Genomic DNA, 22696 nt, shown 5'->3' with positions numbered 1-22696 from the left:
CAGTCAGTCAAATTAACTTTATTCGGCAGTTGCCATAAAAGTACAAACCAAGACACATTTACCGATCTATAAATAATAAAAAATAAAACTTAATACCATTGCTGAAAACACCACATGAGCATCCAATCTAAAACCCCTTAACATACATAGATAAATATACAAGACATAATTAAAAATCACAAAGTCAAAAAAGTACAAATATTGGCTTTAAAATGATATACTATACGTGCATAAATTTTTTAAAAAGGAGTAGGCCTTTTCCTAATACTTAAGGAAGCTGTGACAAAGTCTAATACATGATGACAAATTTGAATATCAGACAATCTCTGAAAATATAGTAGGGCTTCCTTAAAATGAATGGGTCTAAGAAGACGTAGCGTAGGTAAAGCACATATGTAGGTAAAAAGTCACAGGCTGCATCCCTAAGCTAAGCCAAAATATGTGTGCCCAAGCAGAGTGTAAAATAAACCCAGGACAATACAATAGTTAAATGTTTAAATATTAACATACATGAGCACTGAAAACAAACTAGGAAGCCATGTAAGCAGGACATACCTACTAAACTATAAAAATTATAACTTTAGTTCTCAATTAAAATGCATACCAACATGACATACAGGAGTTCAGTTATAAACAACTTAATTGCATGTATACTAAAAGAGGATAATTTTTATAAAGAACAGTTTTAAATGAAAAGAGGATACCTTTGTAATGAAGTTTGAAATGGACACAAACTGGCATGCTGTTAGATACCAGTAGTCAGACAATCAAAGGCCATACCAAAAGGAATCTACAAGAGCACGAGCAGGAGACAGGAACTGATAAAGTTGGAATGTGCCCTATGCTCCATCAAAAACAACATGAAGAACAGGACGAAAGTGTCCTGCTATCACATTGGACTCTAAAAGCAACACTAAAATTATAATAAATTAAAAACATTGGCATTGGCATTGAATGGAACTACCTTGTGTGTATTTTGCTACTTGCAAAGAGCAAAACACAGTCACTCAAAGTGAAGTTGCTGACCCATTGCCTCATGCTGTAGCGGGCATAACCAAAATGTGAATGGCACATCAACAGATGAATGGATGAAGAGAGCTGACGGAAAGCTCTTTTATGGAAGTATATCATAAATATATTTTTAGTAAAATCCATATGCCTTGGTAACGTCAGACCTAAAAAGAGAAGTGTATGTCTTATGGGTGGCCTTTGTTATATACAGTATTTCAAACAATAGAGGTTTTAGAAGTGTCTGCTACTTCAGTATTAGCATTACTGCCCCATGGATTAGAAACCCAGGGTACTCTCAGAGAAAGCCATAAGGCATGATATAGTTTATGCACATCAGGTCCAGTGATAGCTAACAGGCAAAAGGGGGAGAGGAGTAGATGGAAGTGTAAAGGAGCGTAGACAGAGCAAAAGTGGGGATAAACAGCTAAAAAAAAGAGATGGAGGAGGAGAAATAGGGTGGGAGAAAGAGGGAGAGCAGAGAGAGATGGAAAGAAATTGGCAAGGAGGAACAGAAAGAGAGAGAGAGGAGAGAAATAATTTGCATGTGTGGTAGATAAAACAAATAGAGAGCACTGGAGAGGGAAAGAGACAAAGCAGTGGGGTGGGGGGTGTAAATAAGAAATATATACATGTGACAGCAAGGAGAGAGTGTAGGAGAGAGCCGAAGAGAGCTAATGTTTTAGGAGACAGAAATCCAATTAGTTAGAACCGCTTACTCTGCTTTCTAGGTGCTTCTCGATTGGAAGTCTCAAAGATATCCTAGCAGGCTGACTTTGCAAAAATCTGTAGGAATATCCTGCATACTTGTTTTCCATACACTACACTAAAAAACATCTATACATAGCATATAAAAATGTCCATCCAGGAAGATATAAATATTTTCTGCTGCTATATTCTGTAGTGCCATCGACAACAGATAGTATAGACTGATTTGGTTTAAAACAACGAGGACAGAGGCAAAGGAAAAAGTTTACTAAGTGATTTAGTATACATACCAGTAAAAAGCCTTTCTGAAAGAGATTTTATATTTCAGAACCAGCTTTGTGGTGCTCTCAACAAATACCTATTGTTTTTACAACGCTAGGGAATCCCCTTATCAACCACTGGAGAACGAACAATCGAGTGAACTCACTGGAATTGAAAACTGTGATTATATGGTTCGCCATAAGCCCTCGTAATGGGTGAATTAGTCCACTGGCTGACCCACCAGATTCACCACATGCAGTCTTGCCGAGTAAACGTTCTTATTCCTACCTCTGACAAAAGACAAAGTCAGACACACCCTCTAGTTCAATTTATCAATAGCTAGGAGTAGCTTGCTCATTCCACACAACAGACATGGCAGACAGTGGCCGATGACCTGAAAAAATACAGGGCAAAAGAATGAAGTTAACCAATGATTTCCTACGATGGACCGCTTGACAGTCTCGCTTGACAGTCTCACTCCCAACCCCCAAACATGCTATCTGTAAATGATTCTCTATTCCTCAAGACTGACACGGGATCGTGAGATGCACTGAACCTAGTCAGTACATCCAGATGAGAATTAGAAAGTCAAGTCAACAATTAAACAAGACATACTTTTCTGAATGGTGTTTGAAATACATACTGGCATAAGGGGCTGTGTTCTGGAGTAATTTAAAAGTTTTGCTTTCAAATCCAAAGACCAGGGCCTGAAGACACATGCTCTGGTCCCGATAGATAGATAGATAGATAGATAGATAGATAGATAGATAGATAGATAGATAGATAGATAGATAGATAGATAGATAGATAGATAGATAGATAGATAGATAGATAGATAGATAGATAGATCATCCAGGATCGTGAATTTGCACTCTTGTCGGATGGACCTTATTAAGTTGGTCGAGAAACATCTGAGAGTTACAATGGCTAACAATTGAATTTACAGTGAAGCCCTTTTGGCACCAAAATAAGGTCCAAGAATAAATAATTTAAGATTTATTTCCAATCAATTGAATTTACACATGTCATTAGCTAATTGAAAAGATACAGAATTGCAGCTAGCAAGCTGAAATATCATAATTGCTTCAGTCTCAATAGATTAAGGTACAGAGCAATTACAATCACAGCAATACTGAAACTGAGAATTAGAAATAGATTTTACATAACAAATCTCCGATCCTTCTTAAGCATGAAATAATTCTATAGTCAGAATTCTCAGTAAGTAATGAGAATAGTTTGTAAATAAATCTTAAGGATGGTTAGAATAAAGGTTTAAAGATCAGTAGAAAGTTGCCTAAGGCAATATAGGAAAAAGAGAAGATTTGCTTAAGGCAATATGGAAATGTAAGAATGTTCTCTAAGGCAATATGGAAATGTGAGTAGGTGTCAGCATAATGGAAACTTCAGTAGAAGTCTTCTAGAAAAGGAATAAGTGTTTAGCATAAAGCCTCACACTTGCAAGATTCAAGGGAAGCAGAGAGGTCTGAACTCCTCAGAGGTTGAAGGGAATCTGCCATAACTCCTAATAGTGCAAGCCTTAATTAAAACAGACAAAACCTTCACATCAATGGAATTTTCCTCTCCCTTTCATGGACCAATATTTTATGAGTCTGTATGTAAATTGTAACATCATTCATGTTTCTTATCCCACAGAAACTTAAACAGTCTTTTTTAACCTTGAGTGTCCCACATTCCTGGTACAATGAATAGGAGACTTCAGTTGCTCATTAAATCTTCATGTTCCCTGTCAGGACTTTCTTTTCCCAGGCCTTGCTATCACTATAACTAATACAGAAATTCAAACTTATTTTCTCTAGTTAACAAGACCTTGAAACACACCTGCAAAGGAAGATTATCCAAACAGAAATACATTTCAGATTTAAGGCCTTTAGCCATGCTAACGTTAACTCAACATTAAAAGTGCATTTCAAAAACATGGTTATACATATGCACCTTCCACTTTCAGAATAAATGCAAAACGTGAAGAAAGAAAAACATGTCACTTCAACTAGTGCAGCTCAAAATATAAATGTAAAATATGAATAATGATTACATGAAAACATTTTTAAATAAACATTAGTGTGCACTTTTATAAAGCTTCAGTCTTTCAGTGATTACATTTCATTAATGCATTTAAGTAACCACACAGGTTAACAATTTTAAAGCACACAGTAAATACAATTTCAAATATAAATGTGTGTCTGCACAATGACTGATGTGTAGAGGATGGAGTCTAAAATCTTATAGAGTCTTTTCTTATAGATACATAGGCAGATGTGCAGATAGGTAGATAGATAGATAGATAGATAGATAGATAGATAGATAGATAGATAGATAGATAGATAGATAGATAGATAGATAGATAGATAGATAGATAGATAGTGGTGGGGTAACAAAGGAACCAGAGAAGGTTACATATTTTTAGGTCTCAGGGAGGTATGACTTTCAGAAGAAGAGAGGTTGTGATCTTGTAAATGAGTTGTAGGCAATTTCTAAAAATACAGTAATAGGGATTAAGGCAAACATGTGACAGAGTGGGTTGTCCTCAGGTAGAGGAGGTATGCAGGACATAAAAGGGAAAGAAAGGGAAATTTGAAGGAAAAAAGAAGAGGTAAGAGTCAGAAGTTTTAAGTAAGGGCCATGCCCTATTGTAGGGATGTATATAGAATGTTTTTGAGACAGCATGCCATTTGGGGAGGCAAGACTGTTTAAAGAAACTACATTATGTGCATGTGAAGACAATACTATATTAGGCATTTTGATAGACACTGGAATTAGGTAATCTGTCCACTGCAGGGCTACTGCTACACCACTGCTCAAGCCAGATCTGTGGATGAGCTCAAGGGTTGGAAAAGAAAAGTAATGGCATGTAGGGAAATATGGAAAGCATTAGGCTGTACTCAAAGGAAGAATTAAACTTAATATCAGGTTGATGTAAGAAAATATATGGATAAGGAATGCAAACCTTCAAATTGCTAGAGCAGATATTGGATGATACTAGTCCTCAAGTTTTGCCCACCTAATAAAATAAACATAAAACTAAAGTGCAATACATTTTGATGTGTCTGGCTTGGCATGGCACAGGTATAAGACAGAGAGCGAGTACAGCTTTCCCAGACAGCTGAAATGTATTGCCTGTACATCAGTGTCTAGAGGGATGAGACAAAAGGCCGCATTACGACATTGGCGGTCAGACCAGCCAAACGGTGGCTCCCTCCCAGTCCTATTACAATGTTCCCTCTGGGCTGATCAGCGGGAACATTGTAATAGAGCGTTCGCGCCAGTCAGTCCAGCGGGAACAGTCCTATACTGTAGTACGTAGGGGGCCGACTAGCACCCTTGGAATGTGCACTGTCTGCAAAGCAAAGCAGACAGTATGCATTCGGAGGTGCTGGGCGGGTGGCCCCCAGCACACACTTACTGCCAGCCTTTCCACAGTGGTCAGTACAACTCAGACCGCTGTCATGCCATCAGGAAACATGTTTACAGCGAGAATGATGGTGAGTTATAATTGTGGCAGTTCAACCGTCACCGCGAGTGTGGCGGTCATTGGACTGCCTCACTTTTAATCAGGCCCAAAGACACTGAGGTGTGATAGGCGGAGACAGAGCTCCCTTTAGAAATTAATTGAAGGCTTTGTTAGCAGAGGAGTGATGATTAGACTTCATGAATGACTACTCTTTGGTATATAACAGAGATGAACTGTGGAAATGCAGATTCTGTTGTGCCCTTTAGGTGAGGCCCAGCCTTTTGTTTTCTTTGATCACACTTTCAGTTGGACTGATACAAAACATCACAGCTCTTTGTAACTCCGTTGTGGGTTCTCCAGAGTGGTGACTACCATTCTGTGAGGGAAATCACTACACAAAGGCAAAGACAACAAAGCAGCATGGAAAGGGCATTTGAAAATGAGGACACTCCAAACCGGTTCTGATGCATGAGTCAGTGAAGGCAAATTCTGCTTCTGTACATCTCGATAGATATTAGTCAAACAGCAAAATAGGAGGTACTTTCTAACTTTGTTCTGCAAGTCCCATATAATCCTCTGCTGTATTCACACTTCACCAGACTGAAATACGAATTTAGAACTTTTTTTGGGGTGAGTGTTTCTAAAGAAATCAATTTCCCACAAGCATGTATTAAAGCAAAATAGATAAATGTAGCTTTTTGAAATCAGTCTAGGAAATGCTGCACAACAGCACAAAGCACCCTATAAAACTAAACACAGAGAACAGTATGTCTTATGAGCGAAGCTATTTTGCCAAGAACATAAAAGCCAGAGAGACAGAAAATAAATAAAACCGTAAAACGCGGCTAGAGCTGAGGGAGCTCTAATGCATGGCCCAGGCACTCAGGCCCCACAAAGCCCCCTCTCTCATCCACTCAGCTGTCCCCCCTGTTACTCACTCATGCTTTATTCCCAGTACCAGAGGTGACAATTTAAATGTTGGAAGCATGAGAACCTCCAACCCATTACTGCTGATTCACACATTGCATACTAGGTATTGCAAATCGCTTCTTGTTCACCGTCATTATTATGATCTTGGTCACCAGTTTCCATGGATGTCAATTCACCAAAATGCCAGGAATAGCGAAATGACATCACATGCCATTTGACCTCAACTTTCACTCCCACACACATACTTACACCTACATGTCCTACTTATTCAATACATTGCATCTTGCCCTTTTGGCTGTCCAAGGCCCACCCTAGGGGAGACATATGCATTACAAAGGAAGATTTGGGCCTGGCAAAAGGGTTACTCTGCCAGGTCTAGGTGGCAGTTTAAAACTGGACACAAACAGGCTGCAATGACAGGACTGAGACTTGTTCAAAGTGCTGCTCACGTGGGTGGCACAATCGGTGCTGCAGGCACACTAGTAGCATTTAATTTACATGCCCTGGGCCACCTCACTAGGGACACACAAGTAAATTAAATATGCCAATTGGGCATAAGCCAATCTAACATGTTTAAAGGAGTGAGCGCAAGCACTTTTGCACTGGTTGGCAGTGGCAAAGTGTGCAGAATCCTAAGGCCAGCAAAAACAAAGTCAGCAGAAAGAGGAGGTCTGAAGGCACAACGTTAGGGTGGAAACCACGCCCAGGATGCCAGGTATAACAACCTTCATTCAGAAGTCTTTTTTTTAATCTATTGCTACTCTCTTTCTTTTAATAACTTTGGTTGCACTTTAAAACATGTTGTCATATTGACCCCTGGCATTAATGCAAGTTGATATAGTAGTCTTGGAAACATCACTATTTTGGCTATGGTGACCATATTTTCAGACATAGAAATAGGACTATATTTTAGTCGGACCTGGATCACAGTCACAAAAAAACTACACTAAAAAGACCACTTGTCCATATATATGGTCACTCCAGCTATGGCCAATCTGCCCATCGCTGATGGGGATTGAAGCTTATTCCGGCATTGAATTGTTTGATGAGCAGCCATGACTGCCTTGCCGAGACTGCCTCCAGTTAGTTTCTCCTCTCTGTGATAAATATATTTACTAAGATACTAGATCAGGTAGATTTTATGTGAAACACCTTATATAACATATAGCAATTTACAAATAAGTATAAGGCACACTGGCACACTAACTATAAGGTTAAATATTTGAAATTCCACAGTTACAATCAGATTAGGGGTAGCTCCCCTAAAACAATAACTCTGTGGGACCTATTTCATCTTATTTATTCATAAAGAAAATGGCACTGTACACCGAGAAGGCGCTTGATGGACTTATTTAGGTCCTCAAAAAGATTTTTGTTGGATTTTCTGATGTTCATTGTGTGCTAGTCAAAGACGTTATTTCTGAAGATAACTACTGGGGTGGTCCTTGAAGACATGTTTTTGCTCTGTTTTCTGAAGAGCAGGATGGAGAATGAGAGAGTGCCCAGAGGTTCAACGTTTCAAGAAATGGCATCAATAGTCCTATCTAGTTGCTCAAACTGCTTTCATTCTTGATACAAGTATTTTGATATCTACGAAAGGTGACCCAATTTGTCTGCCATATACAGCTAAGCCAGAGCAGAGGTAATAATTCTGGCCCAGCTCAGTAAGTGTTAGGGAACCTGAAAGTGCCCACTACCACACCCACTATAGCAAGGGGTTGTCGGTCAGTAGAGAACTGACGGTGACGTCTGTTGAGAGGGCACTAGTAGACACAAAATTACATTTTGTCATGTTGACCACTGGCAGTAAAATTAGTTGTTGTGATCTCTTCATGAAAACTATTATTTTTTAGCTCACAAGGATGTGTGCTATCTGTGAACTAGTAATAGTGTATGGTTACTGCATGCGAGCTAAATTTGCAAATTGAGAAGGCCTAGCAAGTGATTCCACATACCATTTCTAGCGCCATTACGGGTGGGAAAGGGAAGGGGAACAGCAGCTACTGGCCGGAGTCGAAGTAGAAGATGAGTAACTTATCAGGATTGGTGTTTCAAACATTCCCTCGGCTAGTCTCTCCCAGTACACAACCTGTGGTCTGGAGGAGTAGGAGGTGGATGTGAAACGAGTGACCCCTGTTGTCAGCAGCACACATTGAAGTGAGATGATGGAGAGATCAGACACCGAGTCTCTTCCTCCATCCAGATAACAGGTAACCCACATCATTGCTTAACTGGCCATGATCGGAGTGGTTACAAGAAAGCAGGAATTGTGTGCGAAGTTGGAACAATATATGTTTCTCCTAACTAGGGAAATTGCAGACATGAGCGTTTTATTGAAGAATTTGAAATGCAGTGTGCCCAATGCACCATGAACCCAGTGAGAAGCGGGGGTAATTAATTGTAACTGCAAAAGATATGTGCCTACTGGCAACAGGTAATTGTGAATGTGAGTGCTGGAAACTGGCACAGATGTGTGGGAAAGTGAAACTGGCAAAGGCAGGTGGTTACTTGATGAAAGCGGACTTGCGTGCTGAAACCGTAGAGACTGTGTATACAGCAGAGGAATATATGGTAGATAGATGAGGCAGATCAGTTTCTGAGAAGAGGAAGATGAAAGGAGAAAGAGAGCGATGGCAAGGAAGGCAGAAAGAGCTAAGACACACAAGATAAGAAAACGAAAGGCACCAAGGAGAGAAATCAAACCCACAGAGAAGAAGTAATCAAAGGCACAGAGAAGAGGGAATCAAAGGCACAGTGAAGCGTATTTCAAAGACACAGTTGGGAAGGAAATTAAAGACACACATAGTACTGATATATCAGAGATCTATTGGAAGAGAAACCAAAAGTGTAGAGATCAAATGAGAGGTGGGACAGAGAACAAAATGCTCAGAGTAGAGAGAAGTGAGACGTGTGGGGATGTTACCAGAGGCAGAGAGAGGATGAAGAGCAAACGCTCAGGCTGTAGGGATTTCAGAGGCATGATGCGAAAGAGGTGTGTGAAAGACCCACTGAGTGAGACAGTGACTGTGTGGGGAGTGTGTGTGAGAGAGATAGAAAGGGAAAGAGAGAGATTACATTTGTGTTGTGAGACAAAAGGTTTTGAGTTTTACATGTCCTGATAGTGAAAAACTCCTAAAGTTGTTTATCACTACTACAAGGTCTACTTCCCCCATATGACAACTTTGGAGTTACTTGATTACATCGTATAAATGTAATTTCCAAATGGGAATAGGTAACCCCTTCATGTTGGTGTCTCTGGAGTTGGAATTTAAAATCCTAATTTATGGTGAAGGTGGATTTTAAACTACAATGTTGAAAATGCCACTTTTAGAAAGCTGAAACAATTGCTGGTAGTGTGCCCACTTCCCAACATCTTGTGAAAGGATATGCATATACTTTCATAAGGCATTGTCATATATTGTGGTGAACCTAAAGATCAAAACTAGTGCATCTTGCAGCAGGGAAATTGACACACTACACGCAGTTGTTTCAGTATTTGTTATTAGACAGTGCACACACCAAGGCTGCACAGAGATCTGATAATTTGTTGAACAGCCAGAATATGTATTGAGTGCACACACAGGACATTGTGTTATAATTTTAGAAAGTTGACATTTTCTTACCTTAGCCATTTGGTGCCTGCAGCCTGCCTCTGGGTCACGTGACTGGGTGTGGATGACAGTTGGGCTTTGTGTATTCCTCCTAGAGACCCACACATAATAGGGAGCTAAGGTGTGACTGGATGGACTATCACTTGCAAAATGGGAGATTGAAGCTGGTCCCAGCCCCACTTACACCTCAATAGGCTGTGCCCTGTCTCCACACAAAGGGCAGCAGGCTCACTGTAGTTAGTCCGGAGCCAGTGTCAGAAAGGCAGGGCACCTGTGCACTTCAAAGGCATGCCTATACAAGTTTCTACCCACTTCACAGGCTTCACAGGGTATATATACTGGACCTCAAAGACCACCATTTCAGTACACTTCTGGATCTGTGAATACTCTGTAAGGAAGAAGGACTGCTGTGCCGCTGAAGGGAATGCCGCTCTTCTGGGCTGCTGCTCTGAAGGACCTGCCGCCCTGCTGTGCTGACGTGTTGCCTGGTGCCCTCTTGCCTGCATGAGAAGGACTTGACCTGCATCTCTTGAACCTATAATCCAGAGTGACTCCAAGGCTAGTTGGCTGGCCTCCTGATGTGAAGCCTCAGGGACATAGCAGGCTTAGAACAAGCTTGCATCTATACTTGGACTTTTCCATCTGTGAGTCCACCCTGCCAACTATTTGGCACTCCAGTCCTAGACCCTTTGAAGTGGACCTAAGGTGCTTCGCCAGCCTCTCTGGACACAGCGGAACTGATGTATCTCCTCTGCTGTGTAGCGCAACCCTGAGCTACCTTGCCAAGTGGTGCCACCCCAGTCCTAGACACTTTGAGGTGGACCTAAGGTGCTTTGCCTCTCTGGAAACAGCGCACTGATGAATCTCCTCTGCTATGCGGTGCAACCCCAAGCTGCATGGATTAGACCTGTCATAAAGAGCTGCAATGCTGCCGCAGCCTGCATCACCAGAACTGCCGTTGCATGACACATACTCCGCAGAGAACTTCGTTTCCCCCGTTGATGGCCACCTCAATGATGATGATGGACTCCCCATCACAGGCTTGTAGGTTTTCGTAACTGATGAATTGCTCTGCCTTCATGCCGCATCCTGGGTTCCTTACTTTGCACTGCAAACCTCATTGATGAGTCCCTCCATGATAATGCAACCCCTCACATCGCAGCCTTGCAACATCTCAGAATCAATGCATCATTTTGGCTGCATGACGCATCTTTGACTAAAATCCTGGAAACTCTCTGCAAAGCAAGATTTCAGATACTGTGTTCAGTGGGGCTAACAATGGCCCCTATAGCTGGCCGATGCTCCTTTGCGGTTGGTCTGGACTTGTTACTCTGTCCCGGTCCGGCATATCTCTGGTTCTACTGATTAAATTTTTGTTCTTCTGTTTTTGTTTTGTTTATTATTATTTATTAAAGAAAGTTATATTTTTCTAACTTGGTGTTGGATTATTTTTTGTGTGGTGGCTTTACTTTATTACACTTAAGTGTTGCACAAAATATTTTACACATTACTTCTATGTCAAGCCTCACTGCTCTGTGCCAAGCTACCAGAGGGTTGAGCAGAGGTTAATTTCGGGCTGGCTTGTGCATCACCCTGAACAGGATTGTGGTTGCTCCTTAAAGAGGGCTCACATCTCAGTCAACCAACAGCCCAATTCCTCACAAAGGCTGATTATGAGCAACAAATGGCATATTATTTATCTGCCCAGCTACAAAGGCAATTAAACAGTTTGAGGAAAAGAACAGGCTGGGAAATAATGACTTACAAACTGGAGTGCTCACTTGTACACTACATGAATTAGTATTTTGGAACATGAAACGGAGGTCTGCAGGTTCAAAGGTATTGCACACATCCAAACTATGTTGGCAAAGATATACCAAAAAAACTCAAAGTGACTGTATTATATGCACCCTATCTACAATAGTGTGCCTTTCAAAGTTCTATCAGATTCTAAAAGTGCAAGTCAAATGATCATGGACTAAAGAAGGATTTGACAAAACCAGTGACTTACACGGAATGTATATAATGTGCATCCTCAACAGTATAAGGGGACGGACATTCGATGTACCTGGAGGGCAGTTACTAACATGTAAAGCTTTCAACAGGGCAACATCATTGACATGGGTGAAAGAAACAAATGAGTATCCAAAATCTGAACAACAACAATTAATATTGACGCGTGGACATAACAAACGAGCATATCATTCATATAGAGTACCGCTCTATCCTCATACTGCAGAAACGATATTTAGTTTAAGGCAAAATGGGAGGCAAAACTGGGAATAGAAAGAAATTCCAGAGCTAGAATATAGAATCACCCAGAATACATAAGACTGATATCAAGGAATCACCAATTTAACTTTACAGTTTACATCAGACATGCCTCCACCCAAAGTGAATTAGCCAGATGCACGAGGTCGCGAGTGAAGCCAATCTCCAGAAGCAGACTTTTACCATATGGTATGTGGAATACAGTGTAAAAACAAAATACTGAGGTAGGTACCTGACTCAATTATAGACAGGAAGTTATAGAAATGATCCCGACTACACACTTGCTAGGAAAAATAACCAGATAAAAAAAAATAAACGTCTGTAATAAGTTCACAAACCTCGTGCTTTTATTGGCTAAATGAAGGATTGCCACGGCTTAGGAGGTAAAGTAAGCACCATCCATAAAAGTATGGTTCTCTAAAATATTTGGCCAATGCTGAAAAGGAAACACATATCAAAATATAAAAAGATACAGTAACTGGGGAGATATATAAAGCAAGGGACACTGTCCTGACAGCCTTAGAGACAGGAACATCCCCACTTGGCTTGCTTTTGTAGATAGTACAATACACAACTCCGAAAGATAAACTGAAAACAACATTGATTTATCTAAGAAAACAAAAATCAGGGTAAACCATCGAAACACAGACTATAGTACAGACCTCAAATAAACCACACAACGCAACAGGGGCGGCTGGTGGAACTTGAAACCGGTGGGGCGCAAGCAGAACAAATTAATCAACACTAACAGGCGAGTGAGATGCGCAAGCTCAATGTTAAAAAGGGGGGTTCGGGAGGATTCTCCCCCTAGAGATTTTTTTTTTAAATATGTGTATTTTGGTGCAATTTGCAGCACTATTTCTGTGATAAACTGACTAAAAATACATTTTTTATATGCATTCATAAAGGAAAACTCATAAAATATTTCATAAAATTTCTAGGATGCCAAGCACGTCTGGCTTGTTGAGGGGGCTAGGGTGCTAGGCAAGACTGCTTTGTCTCTACCCTTTCCAGTATAAAACACATATCATGGCTTCATAAACGTCCACAAAGAAACACACTTGTAATTTTGTTCCTACCAGTAATTCAGGCTGGACACTTCCTTTTCTGCATCAAATATTGCAGCGCCACAGTGCTGAGGTGTAGCCCTTTTCCCACCTAGTCAGCGCCAGGACCACCAATCGACATGGGTGCCTTCTGGTTGCCTAGCATCCACGAGCTGAGCACACTCTCTCCAGGCTCCCCAGGGCCAAAGATTCAAAAGACTACCTCTATTGTGGCTGAACCCCAACCCTGCCTGCCTCTGTGTGCTGTGCCTCTTACAAACTCAGTCCCCGTGTGTGAGGCCTGCCAACGCTGCAGTATGGGGCAATAGACCTGCTTGTGCTCCTGAGGCCATAACTAAGCCCTCGACTTCCTGCCACGTGGGCCGTGTGTGCAAGGCCGGTGACAGCCAAAACAGTGACTTCAAGCCCCAGGTACTGTTCCGAGGGCCCGGGTGGCCCAAGTTTAACCCCCACTGCATCAAAGACACTTGACGAGGTGGCTGGTGGACTCATTAGAGGATTACTACAACTCCCTTGAAGGGAGTGCTCGCATCTACTCAACAACTACACCAATATCCCCTCTCATTATTCCACAAAAACAATACCAACCACAAACATCAGCACATCAAAGCAACACAAACTTACATTACACTCATCGTCATACCCACTCCCACCCCGAGGATTACACAAAGGATACAATTTCCATCCTTTCTCCACCCCTACCCCCCACTCTTCACAAACACCTACCTCAAGCACCCCAACCCAGCAACTTTCATTCACTCGCCTCTCCTCCATTGCACAATTTAGAGCCTTACATCATGATCCACATGCTCCTCCACCACCCCTAACCCATACTCCATCCACACTAAACAAACGCAAACAAAATAAAAAACATGCCACTCATAGCAACCTCGCATCCCCTTGTCTGTTACATAATAACACTACCCTACAAAAAACACTACACTCCTCATGGCTCTCTCAGCCACCAAGTCCACCACCCACACACACAGACCCAACAAAATGCCTCCTTAACCTGCTGGAAGAGGAACACTACATTGAAAAGCAAGACTATTGTGAGCCTCAAACAGTTATCACAACTAGCAACATTCCTGCTTCAAGCTCACATTACACTACTTACACTTCTACTAAACAAAACAACACTACCACTAACACACCTTATCTAAACTGCCAGCTCATAAATGCTCGATCACTCTCAAAAAACAAGCACCACATCTACGACCTGCTCACAGACACACAACCTGACTTACTATTCATTACGGAATCCTGGTTGGGAGATGACATGGCACCAGTGTTGCACGAAGCCCTTCCTCCGGGCTATCAAACCATCACACAAAACCGTATAGGCAAGAGAGGATGTGGACTAGCTATTATATTTAAACAAGCAATAAACCTCATTAAAACAGACAACATCTCCATACAAGGTTGTGAAGCCCTCCTTACCAGATGCCACCCTACTCCAACTTCCTCCTGTAACTTTCTCCTCCTTTACAGACCTCCACCTAACAACTCCACTTTCCCTGATGCTTTTCTTGACACAGTCTCAAACCTTATTACACTATACTCCAATCTATGCATTCTTGGGGATCTAAACATTTGGTTTGACAAACCCAATATGCCCCATCCAAAAGCTATCACCACTGGCCTACTCGCATTGAACCTACATCAGATTGTACACAATCCCACACACATCGCTGGTCACATCCTAGATGTCATTTTTGCTAAACCTGAACTCGTTACTATTCATAGCATCACACCAACCACCTGGTCAGACCACCATATGATAACTTTCCGACATACAACTCCACAAATCAACACACCCCACAACTACTTACATACATACATCTATCGAGCATGGAGCAAACTCAATTTGGATCACTTAGAAACACAACTAACAGCAAACACAGATCTAGATACAACTAATTCTGTACCAAAACTTTATGAGTGGCTACAGGAAGCTTTTGATGTCCTAATACCACTCAGAAAAACTAAACACGACAAAGGAAAACCAACACCTTGGAGAAACACAGAACTTAAAAAGATAAAGCAACAAATCAGAAAGTTGCAGCAGACCTGGCTCAAAACAAACAACAGTCAAGACAAACTGCAGCTACACAAACTTAACAGGATATACAAATCATCAATCAAAAAAGCTAAAAAAATATACTACTCAGACAGAATTCAAAATGCTCAATCTACAACCAAGGAATTTTATAAAATTCTCAATGAATTTCGAAAACCTACAAGCATGGAAGGAAGTCATCCCACCACTCAAGATTTCACAAACAAATTGGCAAGTCACTACACAACCAAGGCAGACACACTGGACTCCTATTTAAAACAGAAGAAAACCATCAGCACCAACCCCTTTACTAAAATACACTCTAAGAATAAACCATCCCAACCTCTACAGTTCTTCAAACAAATATCCCAGGATGAATTTATGGATTTGGTCAAAGCAAGCAGACCTTCTGGTTGCCCTTCTGACCCTTGCCCACCACAAATCTTCAAGAACATCCTGCTATCTACTTCTGCTGCCACACCAGTACGAAGAATCATCAACAACTCTTTAACTTCAGGAACTTTTCCTGCAGACCTGAAAAAGGCATACATACGACCATTATTAAAGAAAACAAACCTAGACCCGCAAGACCCCAACAACTACAGACCAATCACAAATGGACCTTTCCTGGGCAAATTGATAGAAAGAGCAGCATTTGCCCAGATGTCACAATTCATTGAAGACAATTCTATACTTTCAGACTTCCAAACTGGATTCCGCCCAGGAAGAAGCACTGAATCGGCACTCATGGCAATCTGGGACGATCTTAAAAACACAGTCGACCGAAATGGAGTTGCTGCACTACTTCTCTTGGACCTCTCAGCTGCCTTTGATACGGTTGACTATGACACCCTAATTCAAAGACTCCACGAAGCCGGCATACAAGGGATTGCTCTCGACTGGATTACTTCCTATCTCCAAAAAAGAGCGAATATCATCCACTCGCCCCCCTTCTCGTCCGAACCCTACCTCACAAAAGCAGGGGTCCCCCAAGGGTCAATCATCTCACCTTTGCTTTTCAACATCTACATGATATCTTTACCTGAACTGATCAATGATTTCCATCTCACATGCTACAACTATGCAGATGACACACAAATACTACTTAAATTAGAAGACCCCAAAAACATTGAAAACTCACAAATCTTCAGTTGCCTCAGAGCCGTTGATCAGTGGATGACCTGGAGCCATCTCAAACTAAATACCTCCAAAACAGAAATACTCATATGTGGTGACTGGAAAAATTATGACCCTCTGTGCGTCTGGCCTGACGATCTCGGACCACCTCCTCAATTATCCAAGGAAGTGAAAAATCTAGGAATCACCATGGATTCCAATCTAACTATGAATGCCCAAGTAGACAAATTAGCACGCACAAGCTTCATCACCTTAAAGACTTTATGACGCATTTCCCCCACCTCGGATTTCCACACAAGGTGCAAGCTACTATCTCGCTTGTACTATCCAAACTGGATTATGCCAATAGCCTCTACCATGGATCATCTCTATCTGTTATGAAAAAACTACAACGTATCCAGAATTCCGCAGCCAGGCTACTACTACATATAAAGCCGCAAGCCCACATCTCCCCTGCCTTGAGAGCACTACACTGGTTACCTGTTGCCAGACGATGCACTTTCAAGCTGCTTTGTATCACCCACAAAGCTATACATGGAACAGGACCGCTTTTTATCAGAAAATTACCAAATATATCCAACACAGAACCCTCCGCTCAAGACTGGCACCCCGCCTTAGAACACCACCATACAAGAAAAAGACTATAGGTGGTACATCCTTCTCCGTCCTAGCAGCCAAACTATGGTATTCATTACCCCCAACTATAAGAGCCACAGATAACTTTCTTGTCTTCAGAAAACTACTCAAGAGTTGGCTCTTTTCTTCATAACCACCTTTTTCAAACAACTATGAACTGCATATGTCTATGTGGATAAATATTTTTTTCAGATTATATGTATATTTCTATTTATTTATAGTTTCTTTGGAAAATATGTATTGCTACTGTCATAACAATAAAATACACACACACTCTTTAAACCTGTCTGACTAAGTATTTTTTACCCATGATTCTAATTATGTATTGTATGTGCATATGTGTGTGTGTGTGTGTATATATATATATATATATATATATATATATATATATATATATATATATATATATATATATGTGTATATGTTGTTTCTGTGCTTGGCATGTTCGTGGATCATTGCATGGCTCCTGGTTTTGGGTTATTATACTAGATATCTATGAATTCCTGCTCTCATCTTATCACACTTATCTACTCATCACTCTTATATCATGTCTCTATCAAACTATCCTCCATTCTCACTCTGACTCATCCCTTCTACCACTTTCATCTCCTAAATATCTCTGCCTAAGCTCTTCCCTCCACCTCCACATCTAACTCACCAAACCTCACTCTAACTCTGTGACCTCCCACACAACCCTACTAAATTCTCCTGCATTCATCTCACCCTGCTACTATGCTCTCCCTAACCATTCCACATACTCTTCCCCCTCCGCCCCCCTTTATTCATCCCAAGCCTTTGGGTTGAGTAAATGAAGGATATACTCCCAATTAACACTTCTGGAATTCTTTCCTCCTCCACCCCTCAATTACTCCAGTCAATCTAACTAACAAACTCTCATATCCGCGGCTCAAATGAACTCATAATAATACTAAAAACTGTACTCATTATTAAACTATACTAATCCATCACTAATTCTTGTTGGGTTCCGGAGTAGCGTGCTACTCATCGAAAAGTGCTTTGACGCCTCATCAGGGGTAGTAAGCGCTATATAAATACGATTACAATACAATACAATACAATCTTTATTGAGCACTGTGATTCCTCATGAGAATGAACTATTAACTTTACAACTGACATAACTCTTGATATACTGATTGGACTTTTGTAATTTTGGACTGGTTTTAAATAGATAAAGATTATCTATTTTTCTACGACTGGTGTGGAGTCATTTGTGGTATCTTTCATTGTGTTACTGTACTAAGGGGGTCATTCTGACCCTGGCGGTCCGAGACCGCTAGGGCAAAAATGACTGAAAGCACCGCCAACAGGCTGGCGGTGCTTTCACCCCCATTCTGACCGCGGCGGTAAAGCCGCGGTCGGACCGCCGGGGCCGGTGGTTTTCCACCGTTTATGCCCCGGCGGTGATAATCCGTCAGGGCAGCGCTGCAAGCAGCGCTGCCCTGGGGATTATGACCCCCTAACCGCCAGCCTGTTTCTGGCGGTTTGCACCGCCAGGAAGAGGCTGGCGGTAAGGGGTGTCCAGGGGCCCCCTAACAGGGCCCCGGCCAGCTTTTCACTGTCTGCATAGCAGACAGTGAAAAGCACGACGGGTGCAACTGCACCCGTCGCACGGCCGCAGCACCACCGGCTCCATTAGGAGCCGGCTCCTGTGTTGTGGCCTCATTCCCGCTGGGCCGGCGGGCCCAAACTTAGTTTGCGCCCGCCGGCCCAGCGGGAATTTCGGAATGGGGGCCGCGGGAGTGCGGTTGGAATGACCCCCTATGTGTTGCACAAATACTTTACACATTGCCTCTTTGATAAGCCTACCTGCTACGCACCAAGCTACCAGAGGTTGAGCACGGGTTATCTTATGTGTGTATTTGACTTACCCTGACAAGAGTGGTGGCTGCCTGGCTTAGGTGTAAACCCTAGCCAACCAGAAGTCCCATTTCTAACAGGGTCACAGTCAACAGTGCCTGCATGTTGCCTGCTATCATTCTGAGCAGCAACGTACAGATGGGGAGAGGACTTTCAGCTGGGCCCATAACAAAAGGAGGAAGTTAAGGGGCCATCAGGCCTCCTTTTATTCCAGAATTCTGGTTGGGAGCTATCCGAAGCCTCACACCTAGATGCAAATGCAATTAAGGGGGGAAAGAAATGCTCATAGCTTATAACTTCATAGTACTTAAGAGAGGCATACTTTTGACCTTGTTCAGTCCCTGTATATAAGAGATATGCATGCACAATAATAATTGCAGATGTGCTGGTCTGATACAGTATTTACACAAATAACAATTTAAATAACCCTTTTTTGTTTTTATTTCATTTATAGTGTTACTCATCCATGTCTAAGGTGTCGGAGCGTGTTAAATTACATATACATATTATATATTGTCAATAAATCATGAGTGTGTAAAATGTACAGAATGTCTTACATAAGTCAGTGAGGGTTACAAGGTGTAAGAGTTACATGTCGTTCATAGCTCACTGAGCTATAATAAGAGGATTACAAAACAGGAACTGTAAATAATAAAAGGATCTCTGTGTTAAAAGCAGATATCCACTTATCTAGCAACAAAAAATAAACATCTGTCATCCACATATTACATGATCTGCTTTGCAGGAGACATATTAACCCTCTGTGCTACACTTTGATTCAAAACTGGGACTAGATAAAACAGAGACCTCTCAAGCAAATGTGCTAACCCCAGAGTTATTATTCACTGAGATATTCTGGGCACACAAAGATCCCCACAACAGGTGCCTTAATCCCATAAAATATAAATGCAGACTTTCCAAACAATTTAGCAGAATAGATTTAATGCCACATTTCTCCTTGTTACAATTTATTTATGGCAGAGCTCAGATGTACACACGATAGACCTACTAAACATATGCATAGCAATGCAATATGTAATATGCTTCAATAATTAAAAAGTCAAATATTTAATATTTTACACTTACCTTATGAGGCATCTTCTGTCCCAGTCAGTTCTGCAGGCTGAGTCCAGGCCAGTGTTGGTGTGCAGCCTGTTGCTGTTGTGTCATCCCAGTCCATGCAGCGTGTGACTCGACCTCACTGGGTCATGAGTTGAGCCTCATGACTGTGTGACGTCAGGTCCAATGCAATTGATAGCATTTTTGTTAAATGAAATCCAGCATTACTACAGTAATCACAGCACCATACAAAGTGTAGTGATTACTGTAAAACATTGCAGGCAGTATTAAAAAAACCTACCTTTCCCAACTCACCACCGAGATGGGTGGGTTTAGTTATGCCCGATGATCCCACCACGCCCAGTGACGGCCTGTGAAACGGCGGGCTGGTCATGCAGCAGCTCACAGCCTTGGGAGGTACATGGCTTAAACTGTACCTGCCCGAGGATGCTTGGAAAAATGCCACTGCCTGGTGTCATTTGTGAATGGTTTAAAATGCCTCAAAACAATGACCACAGGGCGGGCACCTTGTTAGCCCTGTTTAGTAAAACCTTGTATGTGACACATGCACAATAGCGCATGTGTCACAAAAGAACCCTGCCTCACTGCCCGGCTTCCCTGTCTGACCTGACGCCCGTGTGTCGGAGCGTCAACTCAGACAGGAGGAGGCAGGCAGCAGCAGTAGGACGACATCCGCGTTTCTTTGAAAATGTAAGTAACATCGCTACTGGTGTTTCTCCATTTTAAAATAAATTCGGTCTGCGGATGCCAGCAATAGGGTGGGCAGAGCGCAGCCCCTGCGCCCATTCAAGGAAACCGCCTCTGGCAGAGTATAAGGCATGGGTGTAAAGCATGTAATGAATACTCACAGCAATGGGAGAGCGTATGTCTAAAAACACTAATAGTTATGAATTGTGAGAGATCATTTGCTATTTCTGGTTTAACCATTACATGTGTTGTGTTATAAATATTTACACAGCTCATACACAGAGTGAATGTAACAATGTAAAACACTATGGGGCAAATTTACAAGCCCCTTCCGCCTCTTTCCTAGCATTGTTTTTATTACTCTAAGGAGGCCTAGACCGTACACCATATTTACAAAGTGGCGCAATGTATGTATTGTGCCACTTTCTAACCCCTTGCACCACACTATACCTTGCTGAGTTTAATGAATGCAAGGGGATTCCCACGCAGGGAGGCCCAAAAAAATGGCGCAGTGAAATTTACAAGATTTCACTGTGCCATTTTTTCCATAATTTTTAATGTCTGCTCAGGGCAGGCTTAAAGTGATACTAATCCAGCAAAGAGCCAAAATAGCTTCATAAATTATGACGTTATTGTGCTAACGTGCACCATGTTGCGCTGTATAGTAAATACAGCGCTACCATGGTGATTTTAGGGGTGACACAGGGCGGCGCAAGTAAAGTAGCGCACCAGAGCTGATGCACCACTTTCTTGAAAATATGCCCCCATTGCGCACTGCGCATATTTACATGTCCCTAGCGCTATCAGAGCATCACTTTTTGTGATGCTCTGGTAGAGCTGCACTCTGTGTCATATTTACAAAGCGATGTTAAGCCCATTTTTGTGCCTGATCGCCGCCTTGTAATTAGGGCCCTCTCTGACACAGTTTTCTGAAGCAGAGGAGCATGCAATGGGTGTTGCTGTGGGCGTTCCATCTACAAGATACAGAGAATTTCTGTCCTCTCCCCCTGCACTGGTTCTAAGATCAGCTGCCTAGAGCCAACACAGACACCCTGGTGTCCCTTCCTGCACATAAACAATCATTAATGATGATTTGTTACTTCTATATGTGCTGCAGAATGCAGCAGACATAGGAGTAGCAAATCAACATTATTTAATGATTCTTTATGTGCAGGAAGCAACACCTTGCTGCACACAAACAATCATTAATGGCGTTTTGATCTTTCTATGTGTGCTGCAAAACGAGGAGATATAAAAGTATTTCTCCTTGTTGCGCCACTCTCAAGGCACCCCTGGAGTGGTGTTGGTTTTTGAGCTACATCAGATTGACAATTTCTCGTAATTCTGAGGCAGTGTCAAAAGCAATGGGTGTTGGGTGTGAACACCCACAGAAACCCCCATTGCATGCCCCTCTGTTGTAGAAAACTGCATTGAGGGGGCAATATTTACAAGGTGGTGTTAAGCCACACAATGTGGCTTAGCGTTGCCTTGAAAATGTGGAAATGGGCACACCGCCACCAGCACATAAACAATCAATAAATAATTATTTAAATCATTAAATAATGAGGGTTTGGTACATTGTGCAGCACACATAGGAGTAACAAATTGCCATTATTGATTGTTTAGGTGCAGGAAAGGACACCTTCCTGCATCTAGAAATTCATCCATGCAACACAGGCACCCTTGTACTTTGGGACAAGGGTGCATGAGTTGGTGTTAGGCAGCTAAATGTAGCACCAGTGCTAGGGGAAACACAGCGATGCACCATATTTTTGTAAATACTGCGCATCCTTCCATTTCTGGAGTGATGTGGTGCGTCACTGCGAATTTTGGTGCAGCGCCACACTGTGCCACTTCCTTGTAAATATGCCCTTCTGTATAATTGAAAATGGCA

At 41.9% G+C, this 22696-nt stretch overlaps 1 long non-coding RNA gene across 1 annotated transcript in view; it reads right to left on the bottom strand.

Moving 5' to 3' along the window:
* Positions 1-20180, bottom strand: part of LOC138283310 (uncharacterized) — a 345418-nt gene extending 325238 nt beyond the window's left edge. The window contains exon 1 of the long non-coding RNA XR_011201180.1: positions 20122-20180. This is a non-coding gene — a long non-coding RNA (uncharacterized lncRNA). The remainder of the gene's footprint in view (positions 1-20121) is intronic.
* Positions 20181-22696: the final 2516 nt, after the last annotated feature.

Source organism: Pleurodeles waltl, chromosome 3_1 (assembly GCF_031143425.1).
Source record: "Pleurodeles waltl isolate 20211129_DDA chromosome 3_1, aPleWal1.hap1.20221129, whole genome shotgun sequence".
Classification (NCBI taxonomy): Eukaryota; Metazoa; Chordata; class Amphibia; order Caudata; family Salamandridae; genus Pleurodeles; species Pleurodeles waltl.
Note: the sequence above shows the minus strand (reverse complement) of the source record. Positions and strands in the feature narration are given on the sequence as shown.